At 36.6% G+C, this 18,745-nt stretch overlaps 1 pseudogene; it reads left to right on the top strand.

The window, feature by feature from the left end:
• The first annotated feature begins 10,104 nt into the window (after positions 1-10,104).
• The window catches only part of LOC145812899 (protein FAR1-RELATED SEQUENCE 8-like), a 29,698-nt pseudogene continuing 21,057 nt past the window's right edge, over positions 10,105-18,745 (top strand).

The raw sequence follows: 18,745 nt of genomic DNA, 5'->3' as shown, positions 1-18,745 counted from the left end.
TGATTTCAAAGGTTGAAAGAAAGGGCGGCAGCGATCTGATGACCGGCTTATGAATCGGTTAAGCGCGGCGGCCATGCCGGCCAGATGCTGCACGTCCTTAGCCGAACTAGGCTGCTTTAACTCTTGTACGGCTCGAATTTGTGCGGGGTCTGCCTTAATGTCTCGGTTTGTGACTAGGAAGCCTAAGAATTTTCCAGATCCCACGCCAAAGGCATACTTAGATGCATTCAAGCGTAGCTTATGTTGTTTGAGAATGGCGAACATCTCAACCAAGTCGGACAAGTGGTCTGCTTGATGCCGGCTCTTAACCACCATATCATCAATATAAGCCTCCATTGTCCGACCTAGCAGAGGAGCAAACATCTTGGTCACTATCCTTTGAAAAGTTGCCCCGGCGTTCTTCAAACCAAAAGGCATGACTCGGTAACAGAAGAGTCCCCTTCGTGTAGTGAAGGAGGTGATCTCGCAGTCGGGGCCATGCATGGCAATCTGATGATAACCGCGGTAGGCATCCAAGAAACTGAGCCTGTTATGTCCAGCCGTTAAGTCCACGAGTTGGTCTATTTTAGGCAGTAGAAAGTTGTCTTTAGGGCAAGCTCGGTTGACGGTCTTATAGTCGACACAAACTCGCCACTTCTCATTCTTCTTTGGTACAACAACTATGTTTGAAATCCACCGAGGGTAGTGCACTTCCTGAATAGCTCGTGCCTCAAGCAAGTTCTTCACTTCCTCTGCAACTACCTCGGCATGATGTAGCGCCGATCTCCTTGTTCGCTGAATGACCGGCTTGGCTCCGGGGAAGACGTTTAAGTGATGGCAAATAAAACTCGGATCGAGGTCGGGCATGTCATAAGGAGACCATGCGAAGACTTCGATATTGGCCATCAAAAACTCAACCATCTCGGTCCTTTCTTGTGCGGTAAGGCTTGAGCCAAGCAAGAAGAATCTGTCTGGACTCTCTGTATCAATTCGCACTTCGACCAATTCTTCGATGGCTTTGTTCTCAGCCCTAGTGCCCACATCGTCAAAGATTCCTCGGTCTTCCGGTCCCTGGATCATTGGACGAAGCCTTTGGTAGTTCGACTCCCATTGACTGCCACGAAGCATTGCTTCGACATGACTTGATCGCCCCAAATCTCCTCAATTGCCCCCATAGCCGAGGGGAATCTCATCACCTGATGGAAGGTCGACGCTACGGCTTGCATAGCGTGAAGCCATCCCCTTCCAAGGATCAGGTTATAAGTAGATGGCACCTGCAACACCCAGAACTCCACTTGCTTGACCACGGATCCCGCTTTGACCGGCAGGATAATTTTTCCCAAAGGCCACTCAGGTTGTGAGTTGAAACCAACCAGTGGCGAAGTTGCCGAAGCCAAGTCTGTATCCCGGAGCTTGAGCTGTTTGAATGCGTCGTAATACATGATCTCGACTGAGCTTCCCTAATCAATCAAGATACATTTGACATCGAATTCTTTGACGCGGAGTGTGACCACTAAGGCGTCGTTGTGCGGCGTCTGAATGCGCTCTAGGTCCCTTGTGGAGAAACTGATCACGTCTTTTTCTTCGGTCTTGCCCCTTTTGATCGCGGGCTGGACCGACAAAACTTCCCTCATGTGTTCCGCCTTCTTGATCATACCTCGGAGTTCACATACACGTACCGGTTCCACTATGCCATGGATGACATTAATCACTCCTTGAGGGGGCGCCTCCAAGTCGCCCGGTGCACGCGGATCAACCGGGGCTTGATTTGCCTTCACGCCGCCGTCAATGTAAAGGTCCAGGTGTCCGGCTGCGACTAGCTCTTCCAAGTGTTGCCTCAAAGGCAAACATCTGTGTGGTGGCCGCGCTCCCGATGAAATGTGCAACGGTACCGCGGATTGAAACCCTTCTATCCGTCGCCCAACTTAGCAGGAAACCAGACATAATCCTCGTCACGGATTTCACTAAGTATGCAATAAATTGGAATCTTAAAAACCGTGGTAATGCCTGTCCTGGCCTTCAACCTTCTGTTTGCATCAGCGACGTCATCCAGGGGGTAGTCATCTCAGTCATTTTGACGACCCTACCCCAGTTTTTGCGATTTGAGCTACGGTCTGATTCCTCTGCGCGATCATTTGAACGGTTTGCCTCCTGTCTGACTGCGTGTACCTTGCCAGCCGACCTCTTGTCTGTTGCTACCAATATTGCCTTCATGGTAGATGCTGCCGCATCATCTTCTACTCGTGTGCTCATTGATGCGCTGCATTAGTTGGCCCATGGATGTCGGCTGGCGCATCGTAAGCGAGTCCCGCAGTCTATGTCCGACCGGGAGACCACGCTTGTACTGCGTAATTGCAAGGTTGACCGGGCAATCCAAAATCTCGTTGAAGGTTTCCCAGTATCTGGAGTTGTATGCCTTAAGCGTGTCGCTCGGCTCCATCTTGACACTGAGAAGGTGGTCAACTTCCTTCGGCGTCTTAATGTTGGTTTTGAAGCACGTCACAAAGGCTTCCGCCAACTGATGCCGCCTTTCTATGTTCCCCTCCGGCAGCCTCTCAAACCATTTCAAGCCCAGCTCGCCCAAGCTTGACGGGGAGATAAGGCATATAAGGGCGTCATTTCGCCTATGTCTGGCCATGACTTGTCGGAAGTGGCTTACATGCATATAAGGATCGATTTTTTCGTCGTAGAGCGTGAACTTTGGCTGGTGGAACCCTGCCGGAAGCGGTGTTGTTTCTATCTCCAGGGAGAAAGGGGTGGCGCTCAGCCTTACCAAGTCTGTGTCTAGAAGGAGTGGCGCTGCTAGGCGGGGTGGAGGCATTCCGACCTCTTCACTGGCGTGAACCCCATAAGATAGCCATTGGAACGCCGGCACCCTATGAGCCTCCCGCCGGCGAGCCTGTTCCTTCAAGACTACCCGCAAATCCTCTGAACGAGCGGAATAAGAATACCTCGACGTCGTCGCCGGTCGTGAAGGTTGATAGGCGCTGTCTTGCGCGCTGGACCTTTGTACATGCGCATCGGAATCTCCAACCTTATAACTTCTGGTGATTGAGATGGACGGAGTATGCTGCTGGCTCTGACTGCATGAACGGCGGGGTTAGGTGCGGTCACTGTGGTCTCCCACTCCAGCTACACCCTTCCCTTTGACATGCCGCTTAAGATCCTCCATCTCCGCCGCCATTCGCCGGATGACAGCGTCTTGGTCCCTTAGCTTGTGTTCCAGTCGTCTGGCATGCGATTCTCTCCACCACCGGTGACCGTCTGGACTCTGTGAATGACCAAAGCTTCTTCCGCGCTTATCCCGCGCGTCTCTTGAATGTCCCCCTGGAGAAGTCTCTAGGTCCGACATAGGAAGGATGGCGAGATATCCTTCTCTCCGTCTGCCTGACTCCGGGGTAACTCTGTCGATGGCAGACAACGGAATCTTGTCATTGTTCGCCATAGACGGCGATCAGATGAGCCTGGAAGACAAGGTTTTGTCTGTCATATAATATTGAGATTGTTGTCTAGCATAAAACAAACTTGTTATCCAACTTTGACCTTTGGATTGTGAAAAGTTCTAAAGCTAGATCTTAAAGTTTTGGGATCAAGGTTAGAGAAAGTAAAGCTGTGATGGCCGAATTGGTGAGGTAAACATCATAGAAAGATAGAAGGAAGAAGGAATGAGAGGAGAGGGAGATCAGAGGGGTGTGGAACCACTGTCATCTCCCTATCCCCTAGCAAGAAGTTTTAGAGAGAAAAACAAGAAGAATTTTTAGGGTTTTCTATTGTGGCGGTAGTTATGATTTATTATAATGTTGGTTATGATATTATTTAATTATAATTTATAAACTCTTTGGTTATACCTTATGTAATATTTAGTTATAAATTAATTATAACTCTCATAACATTGAATTGTGATATTTGTGATAATCAATCCCACAAATATCATAACTATATCATTGCCCTTATTTTTTGTTATGCTACATAAGTTAATAATTTCTTACATTTTTACCCTTAAATAAGTCATACTGTCTTTACTTGGACATGCACTTTCTCTCTCTCATGTCTTTTTATTTGTCTTCTCTATTTAATTTTTATTGGCAAAAAAATAAAAAATAAAAAAAAGAAAAGAAAAAAAAGAGAAAAACAAGATAAAGCTAGAAATTAATGATGAGTATAACAATGAAGTCACAAGCTTTATTTTATTTTTCCAAAAGCAAGGAATGGAATTTACTTTTCAAAATATTTACCTATAATATGCTCAAATAATTATCTCAATAGATAACATAACAGAGAAATTGGGAATATAAAGCTCACTAACATGTCATTTGAGAAAAATAATTAAATTTTTTAATGAGAAATAATATTTTTTTTGTTGATAATTAAAATTTTATAGAGAGAGAATCAGGACCTATTTGGGATGAGAAAATTTTAATTAAAAAGTTAAAAAGTGATTAAAAAAAGTTAAAAAGTTAAAATTTTATTTTCATCTTTTCTATTTTTATACTTTATTTTGTAAAAAATTAAACTATTTTCAAACATTCAAATTTTTCTACTTCATATTAGCTAAAAAAGTATTTCTCAAATAAACACTCATAGAATTCATGGGTGATATAAGACAATGGAAGGAAGAGTTGAAAATAAAAAAGAGAGAAACTTTATGAATTTTTAGTGAGAGAATTGAATTTAGAGGATTGATGGGTGATGTAAAACAAAGGAACGCAGAGTTTATTCGATTTTTTTAAAGTATGTTGTGATATTATTTATTTATGTGATTTTTTAGATTATTACAAAATCACAATGCACATTAATGAGTTATTTTTAAAAAAAAAAATTGAATGGTCTTTAGTCCTAAATTGGATTGAACAGTTCAGTCTGATCCATTGAGTCCACTTTTGGATCCCATTTAAATAATTTAAATCGTTCACATTTTAAGGTTTGTTGAATGCACTATTCTTGTAAAAAATCAAATTGATTGGATAACGGAAACCATGTGTTTTGATAAGTTTGGTATTAATCGTTTATTTTCTAACCGTTTGTATTTTTAATATAAAATTGATCTGAACACATGATTGTCGTTATCCAATTGACTTGATTTTTTTTTTAAAGAATGATATATTCAACGAATTCTAAAAATCGAAACGAAATAAAAAGGGCCCAATGGGCCGGACAGTCCCATTCTTAAAAGCAAAAGTAAGAATCTCTTAATAATCTGTTAATTATTTATTCACACAGACCCCTTTGTGCCTTCAATTATTTCACAAATCCCCACTCACCATGTAAATACAACAAATTACAAGGATTAAATTTGAAAAGAGGAATATTAAAAATTCACAATTTAAATATCACAATTCACTTATAATTGAATTGAATCTTACATAATAGAGATTTTGACAAATTAATGACTAACACATAGACTGCCATGTCTTTTCTTCTTTTTTTTTTTTTAAAAAAAAAACTAATTAGTAGGAGATTAATTAAAAATATAAAAATATTTATGTCAAACATAGTTATAAATTTGACCACCTCTTATTCGCGGCAATCTTTTGACCGTGACCTTTGGTTGAAAATCACCTTCAACTATCACCTTAGCTAATCGATCGATTACCATTTTCAACCACCTGATATAATTGACAACCACTTTTCATCACTATTTTTAATTGTTGACAATTACCACTCACAATCACCCCTTTACAATTGTTTTCGAAACAAATTTTTTAAACACTTTGATAGTAAATATTTTTTTAATTAAAAATAATAAATTATAAACATTATAAAAAATACTTAAACATTCACAATTTAAACTTCAAAATTCGCCAAAAATATCCTAGCAAGCAAATTGGAGCATACGTTATAAAATTGTATTTTACCAATTAAATGCTGACACATGACCTTTGTGACAACATTTTAAAAAGTTAATTTATTAACTTATTTAAGTCACATTACTTCTTTACTTTTTGCATATCTTTTGTAATAAAAAAAAATCAGTTTATAAACTATACCCAAAACAACCCATATAATAAAATGAAAAATAACAAATCAGTGCAAGTTTGAAAAAACAAATATTACAAATCAGTAGTAAACTTTATAAATTTTAATAATTAAATTTAGGTTAAATTACAAATGCATCTTTTGAGGTTTGCCTAAAATACAAATTGCCCCTATAGTTTTAGAAATTATATCCCATCCTTTAAAGTTTATAATTCCATAACAAATGATTCATTTTATTAAAAAATTATCAACTCAATTAATAATTTTTAATAATATGATAAATTTATTTCAATGAATAATTTAAGTAATTTTATTGTTCTATAAAATAGTAGTTAGAAATTTCATTTTTTCTATTGATTCTGTTAAATAAAAAATTCTAACAAGGGATATGTATACGAGACAATTCATATTTTAAATAAATCTCAGGAAGTATTTATAAATTATACTCGTTTGGGAACAGGCTAATTTAGTAACTTTTTGGCTATTTGGCTAAAAAGGTAGGTAAAAAAAACTTGTATGTTTGGGATGACTTTTTGGCTAATTACGAAAAGATGTGCAAAAAGTAGAGAGAAAAGAGAATCTTTGACTTTTTGGTATGAATTGTTGGCTTTTTGACTAATTTAGTAACTTTTTGGCTAATTGACTAAAAAAGTAAGTCCCCAAACGGTTATAAACTTGAATATCTAATTATTTTGGAAAAGTGTCACTGATTTGTAACTTACCTACTAAAAATATGGTAGTGAAAATTTGGACATAAATATTGAGACTGTGTGACATGTAACTCCATTAGCAGCCAATGCCATGGCCGGCGAACACGGCTTCTCTCCGGCCGGCTAGCCCTTCCCCCCCACTCCTGATCTCGATTTCACCGTAAACCCTCCCTCTCTCAACATCTCCTAGGGTTTCATTTTTTTTAATTCAAAGCTCACTTTATTAAAAATAATAATAATAATTGTTTTTCATGGCTTGAGTTGAGATTTTACACTACATGAATCCTTATTTGTTTACTGAGAAAATTTGAAGAAGAAAAGTGGTAGTGAAAGCTCAAAATTGTACTAAAACAGAAAATTGAATTGATACTGACCAAGTCTATTGAAAACTCTGCTTAATTTACTAGAGCTGAAAAATAATTTTAGGATAATTTGTGGAAATTAATCTAGTATTATGATCTCAAGTTCCAAATGTATGATGTTTTAATGTGTATTATTTCACATAGTTTCACACACCTTTTTTCTTTCCCTTTTCAAATCCTTCCCAAAATCCTCCAACCAAACACATTTGCCTGAATGGATTCCCCCCAAATAGTGTTCATGTGCCGCTTGCTTGATGCAAAACTTGTCTAATCGAAGATTCTTGCCTGTTTTTTCCGTCTTCTAATTTATGTAATATTGTCGATGTGTTTATCTTCTTCTGGAAAAGCCATTGACAATATCGGCAACCTTTGGGACAGTGGTTCAGTTGATACAAGCGACAAATTGGCGGTGGCTTTATAAAATAACCAAGTTAGTCTCTGTTTCGAGGAATCTATGGTTTTTGTAATATAAACCAAACCTTTTGATAAGTGTCAAATGCATAGTTACTTATCAAAACAATAAATAATTAAATAACCATAGGAGTGAAAACAGTGACAGTTATAAAAGGGTTAGATTTAAATTTTTTGCATCCACCTTACTTATCAAGGTCAATTGCCTTCAAATCCATCGAATGCATTTTCATGTGGAAAATTTGCATCCACTTTAATATGCTTGGTGTGTGCATGACATGTTTCACTGTGAATTGTATAAATAGGCGTGGTGTTGTAACATAAGTAACCAGTCCATAGAGTGGGAGAGGGAGCAAAAGCGAGAATGCAAAAGTGTGCTTTGTGAAAATACGTGAGAGCGGGAGTGTGATCAGAGCGCATAAATATGTACAAAATTGCAAATATAAATATGAATGTACATGTTGAAAATTTTGGTTTTATAAGGTTTATTTTGGATTAATTTTGAATCTAAAATTGAGTAGGCCCCAAACGTCTTTTGGGGTGGTTCCGAAGAGGTGACGTGTTCCTTACTGCGTGGCAAGTCACACGGTAAAGACGGTTCGTTAAAACTATTTATAAGTGAATGGGAACGTAACGTCGTTTTCGGTTTCATGGAATGGACATTTAAAGATTTAAATGTGGGTTTCTTTGTAAGGCTTGTCTCACATTGAAACTTGAAGAGAACTTATGTGTGTATATAAGTTTTAGGTGACAACACCTGGGTTGGGCCCCAAGGAGCACCCCAAGTTTGTAGAAGGGAAGAGTTATGAACAAAGTGAACCTTAGCCCAAACCACCACACCTGCGCGCCACCACCGTCCATCCGAACGCAGGTACAGGTCGGGTCGGTTCTAACATTAATTTTTTGGGCAAAATTTATTTAAATTTTTTCAAAAAATTCTTGCAGGAAATTATTTGTATTTCAAATTAAATTTGAATTCAAATTTTTGTCCAACCTCCGAATCCCACTAGATTCCAAACAGGTTAAACAGTCCAAACAATTTTCAAAACTGTTGGAACCCGAACAGATTTATAACTGCTAGACAGATTCAAATCTGTCCAGCAGTTACCAACAGATATGTTCAGCAGTTATCTGTTTCAAAACTGTCTAGACAGCTTCTAGACAGATTCAGTTATCTGTTCTAAATTGAAACAGCACTTGTTCATTCAAAAAACCACCCGTTCAGTTTGTGTTTCATACCTGTTTGGGACTGGTTGTTTGCCTATAAGTAGAGGCCATTTCTATCAATCTTTCAGATCTGAAAAATTCACTATTTTCTTCTAGTTTTGCTCTCTTGCATGATATAATCTTCATATTAATTTTAGGAAAAAATTAGATAGTAAGAACACAGGTTTTTATTTACCAAACAAGTTGTTTAGAGTGCTACTACAATTTGTGAAGATCATTGTGTCTTGGGAGATAGACGTCACTTAACCGTAAGCATTGTAGCGGAGCGAATCTATCTTAAGGACAGAGTGTCACACACTCGACTTGATCTTTTAATTTTTCTTTTGATTCGGTAAAGTAAATTCTGTAAGTTATTTAATTTATGTTGTTTGATTTCGTTTCAAATTATTTATTTTACACAGAAGATTGTTCCAACAATCTTAAGACAGATTTGAATTATTCTGTTTATAGAAATTTTCGTTTATTTCCATTTTTCTTTCTTTTTCTTACAGAAATTACTTTCTCTAATTTTACAAAATAATATTATAGTTGGAAAAAAAATAGTAGTAATATATTGTTTGACAGATAGTAGTAGTATACTGTCTCTTTTCTTTGACAACTAATAGTAATATATTGGTGTCATTAACAATTCAGAATATTTACTTGTGGAATTTTGTCAGAAATTAATTTTGATTTTCAGAAATTATTTCTGAGTGTTCATTAATTAAAATTCTGTTCCAGTATTTTAATTATTGAAGTTTTACAGAAATTTAATTTTCTGTGTGGAATTAATTTGGTTAAATAAAATTTTGTTTTATTTTTAAATTAATTGGAAATAAAAGTTACAATCTTGTTTCTTTTATTTTTACAGAATTTAATTCTGTGAATTTGGATTAATTTTCTGTATAGTATAAAATTCTAATTATAATTTTGTTTTATAATTTAGAATTCATGGCTATTGAAACAAATGCTCAAACGAGTACTGGTATGGTGGCTGCAATTGCGTCAACCCCCGCTCCTGTTGTGACAGTACCGATAAATCACGGTGATAAGCCAGAGAAGTTCTGTGGACTGATTTTAAAAGATAACAGCAGAAAATGTTATTCTATCTTACAACTCTAAACCAGGCTCGTTTTCTCCGTGAGAGTGCTCCTACTCTGAACGAGAATGAAACTGACCGGCAAATGGTTGCTGCGGTCGATGCCTGGAAACATGCTGATTTCCTTTGTCGAAACTACATCTTGAACGAACTTGACAACACATTATACAATGTCTATAGTTCTATCAAAACGGCAAAGGAACTTTGGGAGTCTTTGGAAAAAAAGTACAAAATAGAGGATGCTGGCTCAAAGAAATTTGTGGTTGGCAAATTCCTAGACTTTGTGATCGTTGATTCTAAGATTGTGATCAGCCAAGTGTAAGATCTCCAACTCATTCTGCATGACATTCACACAGAAGGCATGTCTCTCAGTGAATCCTTTCTAGTTACTGCCTTAATTGAAAATTTTCCACAAAGCTGGAAGGAATTCAAGAACTACCTCAAACACAAGCGCAAAGAAATATCTTTAGAGGAATTAATTGTGCGTTTGAGAATTGAGGAGGACAACCGCAATTCAGAGAAGCGGGCTGGTAACCATCCAATGGAGTCTAAGGCAAATATAGTGGAACATGCTCTAAAAGAAAAAAAAATGGACGTTTTCTGGAGAAAGTTCATCACAAGGCTCTAAAGGAGGGGAAACTAAAAGTACTAGTTTAATGGCAAGCGTTACATCTGTGACAAAGAAGGACATCGGGTCAAAGATTGCCGTAGCAAAAGCAAAAGAAGAACAAGTAAGAAGCCTGCTCAAGCCCACATGACCGAAGTGGACAAAATTTCCAATGGTGTAGATGACATCAATCTTTCTACAGTTGTTTCTGAGGCAAATCTTGTCGGAAATCCTAAGGAATGGTGGGTGGACACTGATGTTACTCGTCACATTTGTGCTAACAAAAAGATGTTCACATCTTATTCTACAGTGGACAACGGTGAACAACTTTTTATGGGCAACTTTTCGACTTCTAATGTTGAAGGACAAGGAAAGATTATTCTGAAGATGATATCAGGAAAGGAACTCACTCTCAATAATGTGTTGCATGTACTGGACATTCACAAGAATCTTGTTTCTGGATCTTTGTTGAGTAAGAATGGGTTTAGGCTAGTGTTTGAGAGTGATAAATTTGTACTTACTAAGAATGGGATGTATGTAGGAAAATGTTACATGTCTGATGGCCTTTTCAAGATAAATGTAATGACCGTTGTACCATCTGTTATTAATAAAAATACATCTTCTTCTTTTTTGTTTGAGTCTTTAAATTTATGGTATGGTACTCTTGGACATGTTAATTATGGATCTTTGCGTAGATTAATTAATATGGAATGTCTACCTAAATTTGATATTGATTCAAATTATAAATGTGAAATTTGCGTGAGGCAAAATTATCCAAAACTCATTTTCATTCAATTGAAAGAAGTACGGAACCACTTGAATTAATTCATAATGACATTTGTGATTTTAAATCAATTCAAACTAGAGGTGGGAAAAAATATTTTATCACTTTTATAGATGACTATACTAGATATAGTCATATTTATTTAATTCGAACAAAGGATGAAGCTTTGGAAACTTTCATTCAATATAAGAATGAAGTTGAAAATCAACTTGGTAAGAAAATTAAGAAACTTAGAAGTGATAGAGGTGGTAAACATGAATCACCTTTTGGTGAATTTTGTAAAGAATATGGAATAATTCATCAAACCGCCGCTCCTTACTCACCTCAACAAAATGGAATTGCTAAAAGGAAAAATAGGACTTTAAAAGAAATGATAAATGCTATGTTAATAAATTTTGGTTTACCTCAAAACTTGTGGGGGGAAGCAATACTTTCTGCTAATTATATACTTAATAAAGTGCCCCGAAAGAAAGTGAATCAAACACCTTATGAAATGTGGCATGGAAGAGTACCATCCTACAAATACTTAAAAGTGTGGGGGTGTTTGGCTAAAGTGGCTATTCCTAATCCTAAAAAGACTAAGATAGGTCCTAAAACAGTAGATTGCATTTTCATTGGTTATGTCAAGAATAGTAGTGCATATCGATTTTTGATTTATAAGTCAGAACATTCCAAAATGCATGTAAATACTATTATTCAATCTCGGAATGCATCATTCTTTGAACATGCATTTCCAAATAAAATTGGACAAGAGACTAGTAATAACAAAAGATTTTTTGATGCTATTACTAGTCAAGATCAAGAACAAGAGCAAGAGTTAGATCAAATTGAGGAAGAGGAACCTAGGTGTTGTAAACGTGCTAGGACCTCAAAATCTTTTGATCCAGATTTTCTAACATTTTTGTTAGAAAATGAACCTCTAACTTTTAAAGAAGTGTAATAACCCCTATCCGTAATTAGCCACTAATTTGTATTTAATGATGTTAATGAGAGGATTAAAATAAATTATGTGTTTACTCTGCACTTTGTATGATTTTGGCTTTCTATCTGTTACTTATAGAAATATCTGTCTAGAAATCTGCTTTAATATAAAGATTGAAAGCCTTATCAGCATCTGAAAACGGAATTAGTTACATTAGTGTGTTATTTGGAATTTTTAGAACACCATGGCAAATTTAATTAAAAATTGATTCAGTCTGATTCGTTAAGTCGCGTTTGGCAAGCCTTATGTTCTAATTAGTGTATTTTAGCATCATAGCTTTATATGTGAGCCTTAAGCTCATTTTTTAGCTGAATCCTTTTGCCCCTTAGTGCTAAAATCTGGTGAAACATTTTAGAGAGAAAGGGAGCACAATTCTAGAGAGAGAAAGGTAGAGATTAAGGAGGAATTGAAGGCTATAGCTTGAATTGATCAAAGATTGTGCAAGTACCTAGCTAATTGAAGACTATAGGTATGAATTCAACCCCTAAATTATGAATCTAAGTTATCAACATGAAGATTATGTGTTTAAGGGTGTGTATTGAGCCTAGAAGGAAGATTTGAGTGGCAATTAATGCATGCATGTACATTTTCTTACAAATTGAACATGATTTCCATGAATCCTCTCTTGTATGTTTGAAATTCATCTTCATTTGGGGAAATCATCAAGTTTCAAGTTGTTTTGTGGTGTTTGATAATGTTTTGAGAAGTTTGATACAAGAAAAATTCATGCATGATGTGTTCATAAACATTCATCATGTTTTAAGTTGAGATTGTGAGTTTTTAACAAACTCTTGGGCCATGATTTTATAAAATGATCCTAAATTCTTCATGTTTTACAAGTTTACTATGTTATCTCAAGTTTTGGGGCCCAAGAGATGTGTTTTGGATGGTTGAATTCGAGTTTTGAGCTTGGGAGGTCAATCTGGATTTTCCAGAAATTTGACCCACGCTCGAGCGGGGACTTTCACGCTCGAGCATGAACCCTGAATTCATGCACCACGCTCGAGCGTGGGTCAAGCGCCCGTCGAGCATGAAAACCTTGCATCCAGTACTTTTTAGAGTTTACAGTCCGCTCGAGTGGGGAAAGTCATGCTCAAGCGGAGCTTCATTGTCTGCATATCCGCTCGAGCGGGGAAACCCACGCTCGAGCGTAGACCTCATTTTCAGAAAATTTGACTAAATGTTCCAATTCATGTTTTGGCATCCTCATTGCATCTTAGGCATTCCTAAGACCTAATTAAGATTTGATAATGAGGTTATGGATTAGAAACACACCAAGGAATGAATGTGCTAAGTCAAGGAATTACAAGTGTGTGTGTGTTTTAGCGTTGTGATAAGAAAGAACAAGAACCAACGTAATGGAAGCTAAGCCGTGTTGGCCACATGAATGTGTAATCATAAGATGTGCTTGTGTTATGTATTTTGTGATTGTAGGTCAAGACTCGAGGGTTGATTGACCATTGCTGGAACCACTGTGAGTAACATTTCTGTAAAGATATGTTGATATGAATTATGTTCCAAATGAAATATGATAAGCTATGATTTCTGAAATGATATTTGTTTACGTGAACGAACATCCCAAGTTTGAAATCTATTATGGCATCCAAAGATAGTCCCAAGTCATGGGGGACGACATGAAAATGCAGGTCCATGACATTCAAGTAATTACGAGATCTCGTTAGCCACTTCATTGTGGTGATATGTGTTTAATCGGTATCCGGAACCGATTACTCTAGTCGGAAGACATTCTGTGATGTGTTCTATGGGATGTACCATTATTATGTTTTGATATGAGAATGATTATGCTATGATCTGTTTTACGCTTATGATATGTTCGGAATTCGTTCACTAACCCCTTTACCTTAATGTTATTCATTGGGCTTTAGGTCATTGTGTGTATATATATGTATAGGTGAGCATTCTAGAGCTTGAGCCTGAAGGCTTTTATCTAGATCTGTGTTCTGTTGTCAGCCAACCATTGTGCCTCACGTGTAGGTTCCCGAAGTGTCTTGTGTTCAAGTTCTGTTGGTTCTATGTATATGTATGACTTGTTTTAATTCTGTTGGCTGGACTTAAAATACTGTAATGTGTGTGGGTATAATGTATGAATGACTTTTGATTATGTATATAAAGTTTTTAAATATTCCGTTTCATATAAGTCAGCACAGCTTATTGGACAACTATATTTATGTATTTGCTTCCACTAGCCCCTTAGTTTGGTTAATCTGTCCAGAGGCCTTCGGTAATCTAAGGATTACTGGCCGATTACGATGCTAAACCTATAGGGGTAGGTTTGGGTCGTGACAAGAAGCTATGTCCAATTCTGAAGCTCATCTATGGAAAAAAGCTGTCAATAGTGAAGTTGAATCCATTTTGCAAAATCACACTTGGGAATTGGTGGATTTGTCACTAGGTTGTAAACCTCTTGGATATAAGAAGATTTTCAAAAGGAAAATGAAAGTGGATGGATCAATTGACAAATACAAGGCAAGACTTGTGGTCAAAGGGTATAAACAAAAAGAAGGTCTAGATTACTTTGACACATACTCATCAGTTACTAGAATAACTTCCATTAGAATGCTAATTGCTATTGCGCCTTTGTACAATCTAGAAATTCATCAAATGGATGTGAAAACCGCTTTCTTAAATGGTGAGTTAGATGAAAAAATTTACATCGAACAACCAGAAGGTTTTTCTGTTCCAGGAAAAAAAAAGAAAGTGTATAAATTGGTTAAACCATTATATGGTTTAAAATAAGCGCCAAAACAATGGCATTAGAAATTTGATAAAGCAATGATGTCAAATGGTTTTAAAATTAATAAGTGTGACAAATGTGTTTATATTAAAAACGCAAACAAAGGTTATGTCATTGTATGTCTTTATGTAGATGATATGCTCCTTATAGATAGTAATAACGAAATGATTAAAACTACCAAGAAAATGTTGAATAAACATTTTGACATGAAGGACATGGGCATTGTTGATGTAATTCTTGGTATGAAAAGTACTAAAACATCAGAAGGTTATGCTTTGTCACAATCTCATTACATTGAGAAAATACTTGACAAATTTAGCAAAGATGATGATTATCTTTCTAGAACACCTATGGATGTTAATTTGTTTCTTTCTAAGAATGTACAGGAAAGTATTTCTCAATTAGAGTATGCCCAAATTATTGGAAGCTTAATGTACTTGAACTGCACTCGCCCAAATATAGCTTATGCAGTAAGTAAATTCAGTAGATATACGAGTAATCCAGGAGTAGAACACTGGAAAACAATTATAAAGGTTCTAAGGTACCTTAGATTTACTTGTAACATTGGACTGAATTATACTAGATATCTAGTAGTGCTTGAAGGTTACTGTCATGCAAATTGGATATCGGATACTAGAGACTCAAAATCCACCAATGGGTATGTTTTTACTCTTGGTGGGGCAGCTATATCTTGGAAATCTTCCAAATAGACTTGCATAGCAAGGTCTACTATGGAATCAGAATTCATAGCTTTAGATAAAGCTAGAGAAGAAGCAGAATGGCTTCGCCACTTCCTAGAAGATATTTCAATGTGGCCAAAACCGGTGCATGCTATATGCATACATTGTGATAGTCAATCAGCAATTGGTAGAGCACATAGTCATATGTATAACGGTAAGTCATGACACATTTGTCGTCGACATAACACCGTAAGACAACTACTCTCTAATGGAATTATTTCCATTGAATATGTGAAGTCTAAAGACAACATAGCGGATCCACTAACCAAAGGGTTAACGAGAGAGTTAGTTGAGAATTCATCGAGGAAAATAGGACTTAAGCCTATTAAATAATAGTTACCATAACGGCAACCCAACCTAGTTGACTAGAGATCTCAAGATCTAGGTTTAAAGAGACAACTGAGTTATGTATGACTCATAAGGATCACTGGGGAGTCAAACTCCTACCCATTTCTATGATGAAATAGTGATGCCTGCAGCGTTTTAGGTTAAGTAATACTTTTAATGATTCTTATATCGAGGTATACCTAGTGGAGTATGGCAGGATACTCTTCATAAGAATCACCTATATGAGTGTGAACTGGGGCCAGTTCTATGAGATTTGTGAAGGGCTACAATTCTCTAGAGCCCTCATGAAAGATTGGGTTGTTCAGGGCCAAAATGAACACAATAGTGAGAACTAAACTGTGTCTGATAATATACTGTGTGAGTTCTATTGTCTTGGTTTACACAAACGGCTGAATAGTTTAAGACATCATGTTCACTGGTTACCTAGTAAATCCGATAGTGTCTCACAAGGGAAGGTTCAAAGCCAAAAGCTACCTATCATTTGCAGAATATTTTCAATTTTTGCACTCTCCGTAATGAGATCATGTTGTTTCATTTTCTCACCGTTAAATTCCATTCATGTGGGGAATTGTTAAAAAATTTGGTTTTATAAGGCTTATTTTGGGCCAACTTTGTGCCCAAAATTAAGTGGGCCCCAAACGTCTTTTGGGGTGGGTCCGAAGAAGTGACGTGTTCCTTGCCGCGTGACAAGTTACACGGTAAAAATGGTTCGTCAAAACCATTTATGACTGAATGAAAATTAGACGTTGTTTTTGGGTTCGTGGAATGGATATTTAAAGATTTAAATATGGGTTTCCTTATAAGGCTTGTCCCACATTGAAACTTGAAGAGAACTTATGTGTGTATATAAGTTCTAGGTGACAACACTTGGGTTAGGCCCCAAGGAGCACCCCAAGTTTGTAGAAGGGAGAAGTTATGGACAAAGTGAACCCTAACCCAAACCACCACATGTGCGCCACCGCCGTTCGTCTGGCCGAGCTGTGCCCGACACGGGTTGTGGGTCGGGTCTATTCTAACATTAACTTTTTTGGCAAAATTTATTTGAATTTTTCCAAAAAATTCTTGCAGGAAATTATTTGTATTTCAAATTTCAAATTTAATTTGAATTCAAATTTTTGTCCAACCTCTGAATTCCACTAGATTCCAAACAGGTTAAACAGTCCAAACAATATTCAAAACTGTTGGAACCCGAACAGATTTAAAACTTCCAGACATATTCAAATCTATCCAGCAGTTACCAACAGATATGTTCAGCAGTTATCTGTTTCAAAACTGTCCAGACAGTTTCTGGACAGATTCAGTTATTTGTTCTAAATTGAAATAGCACTTGTTCATTCAAAAAACCACTTGTTCAGTTTGTGTTTCATACTTGTTTGGGACTGGTTGTTTTCCTATAAATAGAGGCCATTTCTAGCAGTCTTTCAGATTTGAAAATTTCACTATTTCCTTCTAGTTTTTCTCTCTTGCATGATATAATCTTCATAGTAATTTTAGGGAAAATTCAGTGAGTAAGAACACAGGTTTTTGTTCATCGAACAAGTTGTTTGGAGTGCTGCTACAATTTGTGAAGATCATTGTATCCTAGGAGATAGACGCCACTTAACCGTAAGCACCGTAGCGGGGCGAATCTGTCTTAAGGACAGAGTGTCACACACTCGACTTGATCTTTTAATTTTTCTTTCGGTTCGGTAAAATAAATTCTGTAAGTTATTTATTTTATTTTGTTTGATTTTGTTTCAAATTATTTATTTTACACAGAAGATTGTTCCAACAGTACATACATTAGAAGCTGGGCAGGCTTTCAGTGCAACATTAAGGCTGGCAGTGATTACAGGTGCATCAGATTAGAGTACATTGTGTTGGGTAATGATATGGTGCAACACATTAGAGTAACTCCTCAATGATAGAATACAACCAATTTTAGTTTCATTTAAATTTAATAGATTCTAAAAAGAAAAAAACTTCATCCTTTGAGTCAACTGAACAAAAAAAAGATGGTAAAAGACAAGCTTGATAGGCATAATCTTTTTTCTTCATGTATCTTGTTTGTGTGGCTTGCTACTTTTGTTCTTGGTAATGATTATTGTCACTATTGCTGGTTATGTTCAATTTTGGTAATGTAGTTGATCACTGACAGTGAGGGTTGTGGTTTGTTTTTCATTCCAAATTGCATAAATAAATTAATAACATTGGTGATTTGTTTACATTGCAGAAGGTTCTGAAAAAAGTAAGCGATTGCTTGAGGAAGAGAGTAGTGTGTATGAAATTGACAGTGAAGAATTGTTTGGGAATGAAAATAATCACCTTGAGGATGGCAATGAGCAAGTTCTTGGGATTGAAAGCAATGACCTCGTGGACAACATTGAACAAGGACTTAAATTAGGAAGCAATGATCATGAGCAAGTGTTTGAGGTTGAAAACAGCCAACATGAAAGCAGAAGTGATCAATTTCTCGAGATTGAAGGCAATTATCATAAGAATGGTGGAAATTGTGATGCAATAATTGATGATCAAAATGGTCCATCCCAAGGAAAGGGCTATCTGGGCCAAATCTTCATGAACAAAACGTAATAGCAAAGAGAAGCGTGGTGTGGTACTTTGTTGCAGTTGTAAGGGTTTCAAGATATTAAAAGAAGCAAACAGTCGAAGGAACGAAACAAAAACTGGTTGTCTAGCAATGATAAGATTGAGGTTGGCGGAATCCAATAGATAGAGGATGGATGAAGTTAATGTTGGAACAATCTTCTGTGTAAAATATATATAAAAAAAAAAAAACTTAAAACCAA

This window comes from Camellia sinensis, chromosome 15 (assembly GCF_055761805.1).
Source record: "Camellia sinensis isolate YWXY chromosome 15, ASM5576180v1, whole genome shotgun sequence".
NCBI lineage: Eukaryota > Viridiplantae > Streptophyta > Magnoliopsida > Ericales > Theaceae > Camellia > Camellia sinensis.
This window is presented reverse-complemented; position numbering and strand designations above follow the sequence as displayed.